The sequence below is a fragment of the Microcebus murinus genome, chromosome 3 (genome assembly GCF_040939455.1).
Source record: "Microcebus murinus isolate Inina chromosome 3, M.murinus_Inina_mat1.0, whole genome shotgun sequence".
In the NCBI taxonomy this organism is placed as follows: Eukaryota; Metazoa; Chordata; class Mammalia; order Primates; family Cheirogaleidae; genus Microcebus; species Microcebus murinus.
The window spans coordinates 26,991,249-27,006,466 of NC_134106.1; the positions used below are offsets into that span (position 1 = coordinate 26,991,249).

The 15,218-nt window shown below is 37.2% G+C and overlaps 1 protein-coding gene across 3 annotated transcripts in view; it reads left to right on the forward strand.

Moving 5' to 3' along the window:
* Positions 1 to 1,430: 1,430 nt before the first annotated feature.
* The window catches only part of RASGRP3 (RAS guanyl releasing protein 3), a 113,315-nt gene continuing 99,527 nt past the window's right edge, over positions 1,431 to 15,218 (forward strand). For 2 of the 3 annotated variants that reach the window (XM_012788403.3, XM_076000663.1), the window contains exons 1-2: positions 1,431 to 1,689; positions 11,821 to 11,943. The gene's annotated coding sequence lies outside the window, so the exon portion shown is untranslated. The remainder of the gene's footprint in view (positions 1,690 to 11,820; positions 11,944 to 15,218) is intronic. The other variant, XM_012788405.3, reaches the window with a different exon arrangement.

Sequence of the window (15,218 nt, forward strand, 5' to 3'; positions counted from 1 at the left end):
TCTGTCTCTCTCTGTCTCTCTCTCTCTCTCTCTCTCTCTCTCTCTCTGTCTCTCTCTCTCCTTCCCAATCTGCACCTGGGTTGTGGATACTCTTGCTCTTCCCTCACCAGCTCTGGTTGTGCTCATTGTTCAATCTATTTCTTCTATTACACAGGGCCTTGCATTAAAGCCAACAATGGACAAGGAATGGCTGTGTCAGAAAACAATAATCAAATTGCTAAACAAAAATAGGGAATGAGACATTTTGTTTCCTTTAGAAACTTTTAATTTTATTTCTTCACTGTTTGATTTTGTCTTATTTCAGGCAGCTCATAATTTTCAAATATACGTGTTAGTAAAGTGAGCTTTGAATTTATCTATGTGTATCATGACTACACACAATGCGTGAGCGCTTTTCGTCTCTCTCTTAATACCATCAACTTGTTCTTTCCACTGCTTTTGCCTCACTTTGGGTAGCTTCTCCAGAGTAATCAGGAAATTATTGTGTCTTCTCAACAGTATATGTGAAAACTCTTCTAGTCTTCTAAATAGAATTTACCGACATAAAAAGCATTTAAAACTTTTTCTGATTTTTACTTTAAAAATCTACTGTCTTAAATTGTTTTTAGAAGGTGGAATGTTAATAAACAGGCACACAAAATAATTCCATAGACCAGTGTTTCTCATACTTCAGTGAGCATCAGAATCACCTGGAGTTACTCACCTGAGCCCAACCCCCAGAGATTCTGATCCAGGCTACTGATTGATGCTGCAGATCTCCGGACTGCCCTTTGAGTAACCCCTCTGATGGAGAGATCTTCAAGCTATCCCTGTACTCCTTCCCGAAGTGTTACCCCAATGCAGAGAGCAGCTCATTGACAGTAAGTGCAGAATGAGAGAGAAATGATAGATAAATAGATGATTGATAGATAATAAATAAATATCTAATAGAATCATTTAAAGGATCTTACATAATAACAGTTTTAAAAATTCTGTCTTTAAAATTAATGGTTTTAAAGCCTGGTATACATTATATAATAATGAAAGAAGCACAAAATAAACCATCCCCCCCATTCCAGACCTACATTCCCATTTTGCAGAATCAACCATATTTAAGTTATCTAGAGGAAATTACAACTTAGAGTGAAACAGACTATAGGAAATTAAGGAAAATTTTGACTACGGTGCACACACACCAAAGCTGAATGATTTAAGGCCAAATTTTCTTTAGTTTGTTTCTTAGTATTCATTTGAAAGAAACATACACACACACACACCCCTAAGACTGCTTTCTGAAATCAAATACATTTCCTGCCTTCTTCTTTCCTCAGTACTCTTGCGACCAAGCTATTTATAGCCCAGGAAAGGAAAAAGCTCCACTGGAGGCAGGAAAACTAAGTTCGGAAAGAATAGGAGGAAGTGTGCCTGCCATTTAGCCAAACAACCTTTAATTCATTGAGCTCAAAGCTTAGCAGCTTCACTGTCCTTGTTAGGCGTAAACAGCTTGCAAATTTCAATTTTTTTTTTTCTCTCTCCACTTTTGAACTGGATTTGGGCAATGTAGGTGATGGAATCATTTTAGAAGAAAGAACAGGAATCTCTAGGTATTTGATACATTGAAGAGAAACTTGCTAGGGGTTGATAAATGGAAAAAAAAAGACGATTCAATCTAGGGATGAACTTTAAATGATTGCACGTCTGCAAAAGAAGGTGAGTGTCATTTTTATGTCTGTCTATTGTTACGTCTTAATGCATTTCATTTCTTGCACTATGGATATTAGTCATGGACAGTGGAATGATTTGAGGGCAGGTCCTCATGTAACTTTTCAATGACTCTGCTTATATCTCAGAAGAAATGTAGAAATCAGCTTCAGTTATATCTTCAGTTTTTAACAATTTTTTTTAAAAAAATAGTTGTTTTCTGAAAGTAATTTTATCTCCACTAACTTTGTTCAGTTGCATTACCATCAGTTGATTAGATAGTATAAGTAATTTCATAGATGGTTGCCTTTGAAAAAATATTTTCTTGATATTTGCCTATTTGTCCATCCTTTTCAAAGTGCTGGTTAATAATCCACCTACCATTTCTTTGATCAATACTGGTTTAGAATACCTTTATAGGCCCTCAAACAAAATGGATGATTATAGAAAAATTATTTTAACTAAAATTTAAATTTTGTGTAAAATTAAGTAAAGATGAAGATTTTTTTAATACAAAGATTCTTCTCTTGGACATTCATTTTCAGACAAAGGGGAACCTTCTAGAAATACACACACAAAAATCACTGAACAGTTTCCAATGATAGAAACTGTTCATAGTCATTATTTACATTTAAATTATAATTTTGAAGCATTCCTTCAGTATGTATCTTCTGAGTGACTTGAGAAACGTCACTGGGTTTAGAAGTGGTAAGGCCCAAAGAAGATGGATTAAATCCAAGAATAGTTGATGCTGCCCACAAAAAACTTGGAAAGCTTCTAGGGACATTCCAAATTCTTTTAGCATTCTTTGCCATTAAACAAGCACATTTGTTTGTTTAAATGATGCACCATATTTGCATGTACTGCTGATAATATCCACATTTGTGTCTGGGAATAACTTGATTAATGTTACCACGATGACTAGCAAAGGAATAAGGTTCTGGTGGATTATTGAAGAGGAAGAACAGAAGGAAATGTGTTGGTGTTATGTCGGTTTATCCCGGTTGGAACTTGGTATGTTTAGAATCTGTCGCAAGAAGATAGGGAAGCTGGAAGCCAGAAAGCTGCGCCAGCCAGCGCCTGTGGGGAGGCCGGGCCTCAGCCCAGACTCCGAGTGCGTCCCACTGGCTGTTCCCTTTCCCGGGAGAATGGAAGGGTTATTTTTTTCTGATTAGAAAATTATAATTCATTCTACGGAAACTGTTGGAAACCATAATATGCTTCAGTAGAAAGAGCATGATTTCTTAGTTGAACTTAAGTTGTAAGAAACAAGAGGCACATGAAATTCACCTGGATAAATACGATAGATCTGAAAAAATAAACCCTCAGCACTTAACTTTTGGGACAGTCCAGTGAGTGCTGCAAAATCAGCTCTGGTCCATTTTATTACCTTCCAGAAAGGGAAATCTAAGGTGACTTACTTAATCCCCACTCTACGTGGCTCTAGTGATAGGAACATTGCTTATGGTGATCCTGAGCTCTGTTAATGTTGAACTCATTTGAACTCTTGCAGTTTCAAAACAGCTCTCACCTTTGACACAGTCATATGTTTAAATTATGAGAATAAAAATGTTCTAACACTATTCAAGTTTTAAAAAATAGATAAAATTGTGAGTTATAGATATTATTCTGAGAATATACTTTTTCACTTGCAGAAGTGTCATTGATGAGCCAGGCGTGGTGGCTCAGGCCTGTAATCAATCCTAGCACTCTGGGAGGCTGAGGTGGGAAGATTGCTTTTTTTTTTTTTTTTTTTTTGAGACAGAGTCTTACTTTGTTGCCCAGGCTAGAGTGAGTGCCATGGCGTCAGCCTAGCTCACAGTAACCTCAGACTCCTGGGCTCAAGCAATCCTGCTGCCTCAGCCTCCCGAGTAGCTGGGACTACAGGCATGCGCCACCATGCCCGGCTAATTATTTTTTTTATATATATTAGTTGGCCAATTAATTTCTTTCTATTTATAATAGAGACGGGGGTCTCACTCTTGCTCAGGTTGGTTTTGAACTCCTGAGCTCAAACAATCCACCCGCCTTGGCCTCCCAGAGAGCTAGGATTACAGGTGTGAGCCACTGCACCCGGCCAAGGGAAGATTGCTTGAGCTCAGAAGTTCGAGACCAGCCTGAGCAAGAGTGAGATGCCATCTCTACTAAAAACAGAAAAAATTAGCTGGGCAACTAAAAATAGAAAAAATTAGCCAGGTGTGGTGGTGTGTGCCTGTAGTCCCAGCTACTCAGGAGGCTGAGGCAGGAGGATCGCTTGAGCCCAGGAGTTTGAGGTTGTTGTGAGCTAGGCTGATGCCATGGCACTCTAGCCCAGGCAACAGAGTGAGACTCTGTCTCAAAAAAAAAAAAAAAAAAAAAAAGAAGCGTCATTGATGATCATTGGTTTCTGGATGACCATAGATGCTTATAAATGTATTCGTGAAATGCCAGGTATTTAGAAATACAGTTCTGGGGAACTGGTTAATAGTTCCACAACTTCCTTGCTGTATTTTCAAGCTCCTGAGAGTATTTTAAGTTAGAGTAAATTTTGAAAATAATTTGTCAAGTTTTTTAGATTTTCTATTAATTAAATAGAAATTTATTGCCTCATTTCCAGTATAACTTCCTATAATCATTATGTGTTTATAGTTTAGCCACCCGTAGCCCTCACATGTAAATACAAAATAAAGTGAAATTGGGTTCCTAAAGAGATCAAGTGAAACAGCAAGAAATGTAGATATCACCAAATAGGATCTGCAACTTGTGGGGTATATTGAAGAGGGGCGTGGGGAGAAGCATGCCAAGGTCGTGGGCATCTTGTTCAGAAGGGCAGCCACACCTATCTGCCATCTGGCCTGATGTAGGTCAGGGAGAGGGGATGTTGCATGTTGATTTTTTGTGTCTAAAGGCACCTTAAATTTGGATTAATGGCCTCTGAAGATCCCCTTTTTCCTATCCTCTCATCCCCTCACACCCTGGATTGCAGGTTAGCAAACAGCACCACACCAGCAAAATATATTTATGAAGTTTTCCAACATATCATACAGTCTCTACCCTTGATAAACTCAACATGAAGTTGGGGAAAGGGAAGTATATAGGACACAAGGCATCCTATCTATGGGAGCAAAATTAGCGATGTAGACCATGAATGCCATGTCAAGAAGACCTGATCTGGGTATGCTTCATGGAGGTATGAGGTTGACCTGGGCCTTGGAAGGCAGAAGGAGATCTGGTGGGACAGAGAGAGACAAGAACATCCAAGATAAGACTGGAGATGTGAGCACGGAGGGAGACAGGAATGGGCTTGGTGTGCCCAAGGAATAGGGTTGCCAGATGAAATACACGATGCCCAGTTCACTGTGAACTTCAGATAAACAACAAACACTTTTTTAGTAGAAGTGTGTTCTATTGCATGGGTGTGTATGAGGCCTATTGCATGGGACGTACTTAAACAAAAATATTATTTGTTGTTTAGCTGAAATTCACACTTAACTTGGTGCCCTGTATTTTTATTTCTTAAACCCGACAACTCTACCAAGGAATTGAGGGTCTCTCACCTTGAGAGGAGCAGAGGAACTAACATATGGAGCAGGAGAGAAGTGTCTGGAGGAGGCTGGGATCGCACTGTGGCGGCACTGTAATGCCAGGATAAGGAGTTTAAAATCTAATTTCAAGATGCCGGGAGCCACTAAGGGGTTTTAGAAAGGGAAATGACGTGACCCACTAGAGGCAGGACTCGCTGGGGCAGAGAGCAAGTCACCGAGGCCTGGGTGCTGATGAAAACAGAGAGAGAGGAACCAGATGGGGACACATTCGAGAACAAAGTGACCTGTTTTGTAAACTAATCAGGCTTGGTTATGGGAGGAGAGGAGTGTCAAAGAAGATGTCATGTTTTATGGTCCATTCGAAGAAACGGCCCAACAGACAACAGCAGGTCAGGGAGTTAGGGAGATGAAGATTTTGGTTTTGGACATGTTAAATTTGAGGCGATGATGGAATAGTCAGGTAGAAATAGTAAGTGAACAGATGGAAATGGAAGTAGCTTTGGAGGGAGAGGAGGTCTAGAAATAATGACAGCTGGCACTTAATGAGCATTGACTGTATGTTAAGCCTTTTATCTTCATTATCTTATTTTATGCTCATAAACACCTGTTGGCAGGTTCCATTGCTAGCTGAGTTTTGTAGATGAGGAAACTGAAGGGCAGGGAGGTTGAGTAACTTGCCTATGCTTGCGTCATTATTGAGAGACAGACAGAAGATGGAACCAGGTATGTGTGAAGCCACAGCCCTCGCTGCTGCTGATTCCCACAGAGAATGCTGAGCATTTGCTCTGGCTTCACTCTAGCCATCTGCAAAGATCTAAGGGCACCAATTATTTGTGCTACAACCCAATGTTTTACTAGATTTGTAGTCTTTTATTGTTCCCAACTTGGCTGCCCTTATTGAATTCTGCACCTTTTGGTTAATCTTTCTGAGGAAATGGGAATAGTTGATACATAGAGGTTTTCTTTTCTATTCTCTTTTCTTTTTTCTTTCCTTTTCTCCTCTCTCTACTCCCTCCCTCTCTCCCTTCCTTGCTTTTCTTTCTCTTTCTTTCCTTCCCTCCCTGCCTCCCTTCCTCCCTCCCTCCCTTCCTCTCTCTCTCTCTTTCTTTCTTTTTCTGAAATTATTTCCCCTTCAGTAGCTCATTTTAAACTTTCCCTTGGTTTTCTGGTAAAGATTATGCTGAAGAGAAAAGGAGACCAGGAAGGGGGTTAACCTCCTCTCCCTGTCCCTGGCTGCCCTCTAGTGGTAATTCCAGCTAACAATGTTCAGCCGGGGCCATAGACAGCACAGCCAGGCACCAGAAGCAAGCTCCTTAGGAATCTCTGAGTAGGATAACCCAGAGTTCACAAAATCACCGCAGAATCATCTGTGGTCTCTTCACTGGTGTGGAGGCTTAGCTGTGCTAGGAAATTCTGGAAATAGACTTTATGGAATTACACACACCCTTACAACTGGCTGGCCTGAAGGGCATTTTGAATAGACCAGTTTTAGATTTATCTTAACTTTCTAATTATTAAAATTATTTCACCTCCTTACCGTTTTAGGAAGGTATATATATCATGTTTGGTTATTAAACTTTCAGTGCACATAAATGCCTTTATTGTTAAGATTTCGTAGACCTTTTACTATAAATATTTACTTCAAAATACAAATATATTTTTTAGTAAAAAGTAAAAAACCTATTTTTTACAATCTGTCCTAAGGGAAAGCATTATAAATTCTGACAAAAATGTATGTGAAAGAATCTTTATCTATTTGTAACAGACATATTTGTAACCAACCTAAATATACAAAAATAAGGGAATTGTTAAGTAATATTCCACGATACGGAACTGTATACAGCCATTAAATTACATTAAGATAATTACTGTTCACAGTAATTATTCAGCAAAAAAGAGATGCCTACACAATTATACACATGATGTGATCCCATGTACTTAAGAAGTATGTATGTATATATGAAAAAGAGGTAAGAACTAAAAATTCATACACCAAAACGTTAACAATAGGAATTTCTGGTCAATAGTGTAATGGTGATTTTTATTTTCTACTTTGTCTCAAGGATAAATAAGCCTGTGTTAGTTTTACAATCAGGAACAAAAACCAGTGTGTTTTTAAAGGTGGAGAGCTAAGTCTTCCAGTTTCTTGCTGTCATGGCTGACAATATGTTTGTGCTAATTCAGCGCCATTTATGGCCTCTTTGCCAAGTAAAGAGCTATATCCTGTTTGTGACAGCATAATTCATTGTAATGGAAAAGATTATGAGGCACTGGCCTAGTCTGTGACTTCACTGCATTCATCAGCAGCAGGAAACAAAGACATGCACTTTTTTTTTTCATAATTGTTTTAGTAATAATTGACAATTGGAGGAAATGAATGGCAGAAAACAATTAAAGGCAGACAAGATGGTCAGCAAATCAAAGTGGGAAATGCAGTGGTGCCAGTCTCAGCTCTATTCACGCAACAATTTCAGAACATTACAATGACATTATTGTTTTGTTCTCAGTCTACTCTTGAAATTACTATTGTTTTTACCAGCTGTTACACAATTCTTTGCTGGCAGCAATGACCCCCCAATGTGTTTTTCATTCGGTAATCCGGTAATCCCACACCAGGGATTTTGTGCTGGACTTTTATGTTTATTAATATTCAGGGTCAGTGTGAGCGCCTCCCTGTGCATGTGTCCAGTAACGATGCTCGGCGATATCACTGTAACTTTCCTGCCCCTGACTAGCTGCTTGTTGCCCAGACGTAGACTCTTTAAAGTTTTGTTTTCCATTAACCTTAAAAATATCAAATTCATGTTTCTATTTTCTGTGAAATGATCCCTAGTTTTCATTTTAGCAGCAGTGGATGGGGAACTAAAACAACAAAAACCCAAACAAGTGAATTCACTATCTAGTTTCCATGCCATGAGGTGGGTACAGTTACTAACCACTTAGATGAAAATGAGGGATGTGCTATCAATTAGGAAAGAATTAAGTAAGGTATGTATTATTATACTGCAGTAACACTACGCATCTCTCCTAGTGGCTTGTGTCCATGGTTGTCTTGTGGGTATTATTAACATTCTTTGGATGGGAAAACTAAACATGCATGTGCTATTATAACTTTTACCCCAAGTCATATTCTTCTCTGATTAGCCTTATTTGGAGTAAAATTCTGCAGCAGCTTTGACTTCCAATCTTAAAGACTACTTACTGGCCATGCAATTTATTGTGAAGACCCTAGAATAGCACTGTCCAGTAGAAATATAATGTGAGTCACAAATGTGACCTCCATAGGTCATTTTATATTTTGTAGTGAGCACATTAAAAAAATAAAAAGAAACAGTTAAAATGAATTTTAATAATATAGTTTTTTTTTTTTTTTTTTTTTGAGGCAGAGTCTCACTCTGTTGCCCGGGCTAGAGTGCCATGGCATCAGCCTAGCTCACGGCAACCTCAAACTACTGGGCTCAAGCAATCCTTCTGCCTCAGCCTCCTAAGTAGCTGGGACTACAGGCATGCGCCACCATGCTCGGCTAATTTTTTTCTATATATTTTTAGTTGTCTGGCAAATTTCTTTCTACTTTTAGTAGAAACCAGCTCAGGCTGGTCTCGAACTCCTGAGCTCAAACGATCCTCCCGCCTCAGCCTCCCAGAGTGTTAGGATTACAGGCATGAGCCACTGTGCCTGGCCAAATTTTAATAATATAGATTCTTTAACCAAATACATGCAAAAGCATCATTTCATCATGTATTCAATATAAAAATTATTAATAAAATATTTTACATTCCCTCTTTTGTACCAAATCTTTGAAACCCAGTGTGTATTTATGCTTAGTGCATATCTCAGTTCAGACTAGCTTCATTTCAAGTGCTTAATAGCTTCACATGCTTAGTGGCCACTGTATTAGTGCAAATCTAAACAGAAGAGCTACAGTGCCACCCACAGTTACATAAATAACATTTGAAATTTAGGCTGTGAGATACTTCTATCTGTTGTGGACGCATAGACTTTTCCATTTTAATATATTGAGCTGGCTACTCTTGTAGGTATCAACCAAAACTGAATAGTTGAAAAGCAAGCCAAGGATTGGCAGTTTTTCAGATTTGACCTTTTAGAACAATCCAGCTGTTCATTTAGTCTGGGCAACTATGGATTCTGAATTGAGAGTAAGGGTAATAGAAATTTTTTTAAATTCCCCAAATTTGAAATCCGGGTTATATAGTTATAATAGACTTTACCATGATGTTTTCAAGTGAATTTAGGCATAGGAATAGATGCCATTACACAGTCTAAAACTAACTTTCAGAAAACATTATAGACATTGTGCTCCTAACAGTACATAAAACTTAGTACAGAAAAAGAAATTTTTAGCAATTAAAACACACACACAAGTCCATGCACACCACACACGCATACACTTCTAACATTGTGACCATTTGCTGATGTCTTTTCTGCTTTTTGCGTTGTCTTATTGGAAGGTTAGGAAGTATGCCTCAATAATCTTGTGTAACTACCATGCCCTGAGGACTCTCATGCCAGTCAGCTGGGGTGATAAAGATAGCTCTGTGTGCTAAATATGGAGATACAAAAATAGAACTGGTGGAAGTGGATAAAACCAGAAGGCACTGTAAGTTCTTATGGCCCCACCAATGGCAGGGACCTGGAAACGTGGGCCTCTGAAGTCCTGGCAGTGAGTCCTGCAGCCGACTGGAATGATCACATTTTGGGTTCATTTTTTATTCCATGAGGGTTTGGTTATAAAGCTAGATTTAAAGCAGTCAGAAAATTCTAAAATCAAAATAAAAGTTAAAGACGTGTAAAATACTATATAAATAATGACCATTCATTGCATGATTTACAAATTGGTAATGCTCCAAAAGCTTGTTTTTAAGAATTTTCTTGGCCCTCTGAATACACTTTCCATTTTTTCAATAGAAACAAGGTTATAAATAGTGACTGGATATGTGCACCTAAAATGCCATATATCTACAATGAAATTATTAGAATGTATTTTCAGTGTATTATATTATTTATTAAATTATTATTATAAATACATAATTTATATATGCAATGCAAATTTATATATGCAATTATAATGCATTTATGATGAAATATAATTATTAATATATTACTTCTATATTAATACATTATATTGTACATTAATATATTAATAATTATATTACATTAATAATACATAAATTAACCCAAACAGACAAAGAATATACTATGTAAACACAATCACCTTGCATTCAAAACAACAAGCACTGGTAGAGAATCCAGGAAGTGCCAGGTGATGTACTAGTTTTGGGAACAAGTATAAGGAATAAATTATATAGATTTTGTCCCTTAATGTTGATAGGAAAGCAAATATACTGAATAGATGGAATTCTTTTTTTTTTTTTTTTTTAAGAGGCAGGCTCTTGCTCTGTTGCTCAGGCTGAAAGTGCAATAGCATAATCATAGCTCACTGCAGCCTCGAACTCCTAGGCTCAAGTGGGAATTCTTTTTAAGAAGACTGCCTTACCTAAGTGACCCTTAGGTGGAAAGGTCTTTTTTAGACTTTTATGTCTAATTTTACTTCCAACCTTTGAGCCTGCCTTTTCCTTAATGACAAAGTACCCTGGCACTGCTCTTAATGTGTAGCCATACTTAGAACCATTTTTGATTCCCAAAAGGGTGAGATTTTCTTGATAATACTTGGCTGAAAAGTAGAAGAGAGGAAGGTGAAGAGAAAGGTTAGAATTAAATATGTAGACATAAGAGAAAGAGAACTGTGCAAAATTTCTTAGTTGTCCTGGGGGAAAAAGTGGAAAAAGAGGACTGGGCTTCAAGAAATGATCCCTGAAGCTTCTAAGGTGGGGAAAAGGAAGGGAGGGAGTGTGTGCAATTGGCCTTTGCATGTAGATTTCCAAGTCAGTTTTCTTCTTCTTCTTCTTTCTTCTTCCTTCTTCCTTCTTCTTTCTTCTTTCTTCTTTCTTCTTTCTTCTTCCTTATTTCTTCTTTCTTCTTTCTTCTTCCTTATTTCTTCTTTCTTCTTTCTTCTTCCTTCTTCTTCTCCCTTCTTCATACTTTCTTCTTTTTTTAATATCTTAGTGAGTGCAATTAACTGTTGGACCCACAGATACCATTTTTTTTCCTAATCACTAGAAAATGAGGGAGGAGGAGAATTCAGGAACCTACAAGTGAGTTGAGGTATGTAGCCTGAAAAACAGGAGTCTAGGCCAGAGGAACAATCTATTCTAGATCACTCCCTATTTTTTCCGCCTGGGAACTGGCGGAAACTTCCATTTCTCTGGTAATGGAAGACCACTAACAAAGACAAAGGGTGGGGGGCTGCGCCAAATGCCACTCAAAGAGCTGTAACAGCTCGAGAGCATGAAACCATTCCTACCTCTCCTGATCTGTTTACTCATCCTTCTTCAATATCCTTTCTCTCAATTGCTTTTGCTTCTAGGACATTTTCTTCAAAACCTCCACATTTCTTCTTTGCCTTAGAAATTACCAGCCAACCAACCTAAACCTGCCTCCCCCCTCTATTTACCCATTTGGATTCTGATTTCACTGTCATAATTCTCAGCGAGGATTCTGTCACATAACACCTTTATTTTCTCACTTCTCTTTCAGATTTTAAACACATAAAATCTGATGGTATTCCTCAACCCCACTGAAACGGTGATGTCAGAAACTTTCTAAATGTTGACATGAACAACCCTTTTCACCTGCCCTCATTGATTAAACCATCACCAGGTAATTTTCAGAGAGATTACACTCTTCAGAAATACTATAATATTTATACATTATAATACTATATAAATACTGTCTAATATATTTAATCACGTTTTTTGTTGATGTTTCTTTAATTTATTCAATGGTTATTTGCCTCTATAGTTAATTTTCCAGGAGTTTCTTCTTTTATTAACCTAATTATAAATTCCTTCAGGTACAGGCCATATTTTATGCTTTAAAAAAAAAAAATCCCAGAGGAAAAAATAAAGAAAAATTTCTGTGGTACACCGATGTTCATAGCAGCATTATTCACAATAACCAAAAAGTAGATAAAAAAAACTCAACTATTCATCAACAGATGAATAGACAAACAAAATGTGGCATATACATACAATGGAATATTATTCGGCCATGAAAAGGAGTGAAGTTTTGATATATGCTAATATGGTTATACTTTGAAAACATCATGCTAAGTGAAATAATACACACACAAAATGACAAATATATGATTCTATTTATGTGAAATATTTAATAGGAAAGTTCAGAGAGAAAAAAGTAGTTTAGAAGATTGCCTTGAGCTAGCAAGAGGGGAGAATAGAGAGATATTTCTTAATAGTTACAGAGTTTCTGTTTGGGGTGATGAAAAAGTTTTGCAAATAGTGGTGATGATTGTGAAACATTGTGACTATAATTAATGCCACTGAATTGTACACTGAAAAGTGGACAAAATAGCAAATTTTATGTTGTATATATTCTATCACAATTTTAAAAAGTAATTATAAAATATACCCCAAAACAATAAATTGGATGGTATGTGAATTATGTTTTAATAAAGCCATTAAAAAATCCCTCTGGTAACTAGATATACCCTTACATATAATAAATGCTTAAGTAATATTTATTGTACCATTTATTATAACAAGATTCATCAAGACACAAAAGTATATGGTAGAGATCAGACATCTTTTTCAAATTATGAATACCAGATATAACATGATTGCTCTCTATTTGGGACTTAGGTAGGTTTAGACAAAAGCCAAGTGCTGTCCAAGTGTGATTTAAGATCCTACACTCTGTCATAAACATTTCTACCTCTCTTGGAGTACCTGATATAAGGTATTACATATGCTACCTTCCTAGTCTTATATTAGGTGAATGAATGGATGAAGTATTAACAAAGTATGCAGAATTACTTCTTATGGATACATATACATGTTTTTTTTTCCAACCACCTTTCATCATTGGAGATTCCTTCAGCTATTGTTTTTTCAAATATCTATCTTTAAGACATTATACTATGCAAATAGGATGGAGTATTGTGCAGTCATTGAAGAAAAATCATTTTGGGAAGAATATTTGATGACAGAATATTTCAATGGAAATATTTATGATATGTGATAAATACAAAAGGCAAACTGAAAATCTGTATGCCCATTATAAATTTTATAAAAGATAGGAAAGATATTTTATTGGTTATGTAACAAAGCATTTCAAAACTAAGTGCCTTTAAACAGCAGTAACAATTTATTACCTGTCACAATTTCTATGGGTCAGGAATTTAGGAGAAAGTTTAATTAAGGAGCATCTTTCGTGAGGTTGCAGTCAGATGTCACTTGGGACTAGAGTCATCTGAAGACTCAGTGGGGGCTAGAAGATCTACTTTTCTTTATGCCACCCTTGCCTCAAGCTTTAAAATGTAATTGACAAATAAAAATTGTATATATTTATGGTGTAAAACATGATGTTTTGATATATGTGTACCTTCCAAGATGATTAAATCATCTACTTAACATATTTATCGCCTTACATATTATTTTGTGGTGAGAACATTTGGGATGTACTGTCTTAGCAATTTTTAAGAATATACTACATTATTATTAACTATAGTCACCATGCTGTACAATAGAACTCATATATCTTGTCTAACTGAAACTTTGTACTCTTTGGTCAAGACCTCCCATTCTCTCTCCTCCCAGCCTCTGGGGACTACCATTCTACTCTCTGTTTCTATGAGTTCAACTTTTTAGATTCCACAAAGAAGTCAGATCATGCCTTGTCTTTCTCTGCCCAGCTTGTTTCACTTAGCATGATGTTCTCCACGTTCATCCATGTTGTTGCAAATGACAGGATTGCCTTCTTCTTTAAGGCTGAATAATATCCCGTTATGTATATATATATCACATTTTCTTTATCCTTTCACCCACTGATGCACACGGATTGATTCTATATCTTGGCTATTGTGAATAATGCCGTAATGAACACAGGCGTGCAGGTATCTCTTCTATGTGCTGATTTCATTTCCTTTTTTTTTTTTGGAGACAGAGTCTCTCTTTGTTGCCCAGGCTAGAGTGAGTGCCGTGGTGTCAGTTTAGCTCACAGCAACCTCAAACTCCTGGGTTCAAGCGATCCTTCTGCCTTGGCCTCCCAAGTAGCTGGGACTACAGGCATGTGCCACCATGCCCGGCTAATTTTTTCTATATATATTAGTTGGCCAATTAATTTCTTTCTATTTATAGTAGAGACGGGGTCTCGCTCTTGCTCAGACTGGTTTTGAACTCCTGACCTTGAGCAATCCTCCCGCCTCGGCCTCCCAGAGTGCTAGAATTATACGTGTGAGCCACCGCGTCCAGCTTATAAACATTTTTATAATATTCTTCCAATCTTGGCCTGGTGCGGTGGCTCATGCCTGTAATCCTAGCACTTTGGGAGGCTGAGGCAGGAGGATTGCTTGAGCTCAGGAGTTTGAGACCAGACTGAGTAAGAGCGAGACCCCGTCTCTACTATAAATAGAAAGAAATTAATTGGCCAACTAAAAATATATAGAAAAAATCAGCCAGGCATGGTGGCGCATGCCTGTAGTCCCAGCTACTCGGTAGGCTGAGGCAGGAGGATCACTTGAGCCCAGAAGTTTGAGGTTGCTGTGAGCTAGGCTGACGCCATGGCACTCTAGCCCGAGCAACAGAGTGAGACTGTCTCAAAAAATATATATTAATTCTTCCAGTCCATGAATATGAGATATCTTTCCATTTATTTGTGTCATCTTCTATTTCTTTCTTCAGTTCTTTATAATATTCAGTGTATAGATTTTTCACTTCTTTGGTTAAATTTATCACTAAGTATTTTATTTTATTTTTTGATGCTATTGTAAAGGGATTTATTTTCTTGATTTCTTTTTCAGATAGTTTTTTGTTAGCATACAGAAACACTACTGATTTTTGTATGTTGATTTTATATTCATTTACTGCAGTTTTACTAAATTCCTTTATTAGTTCTGACAGTTTTTTGGTAAGTCTTTA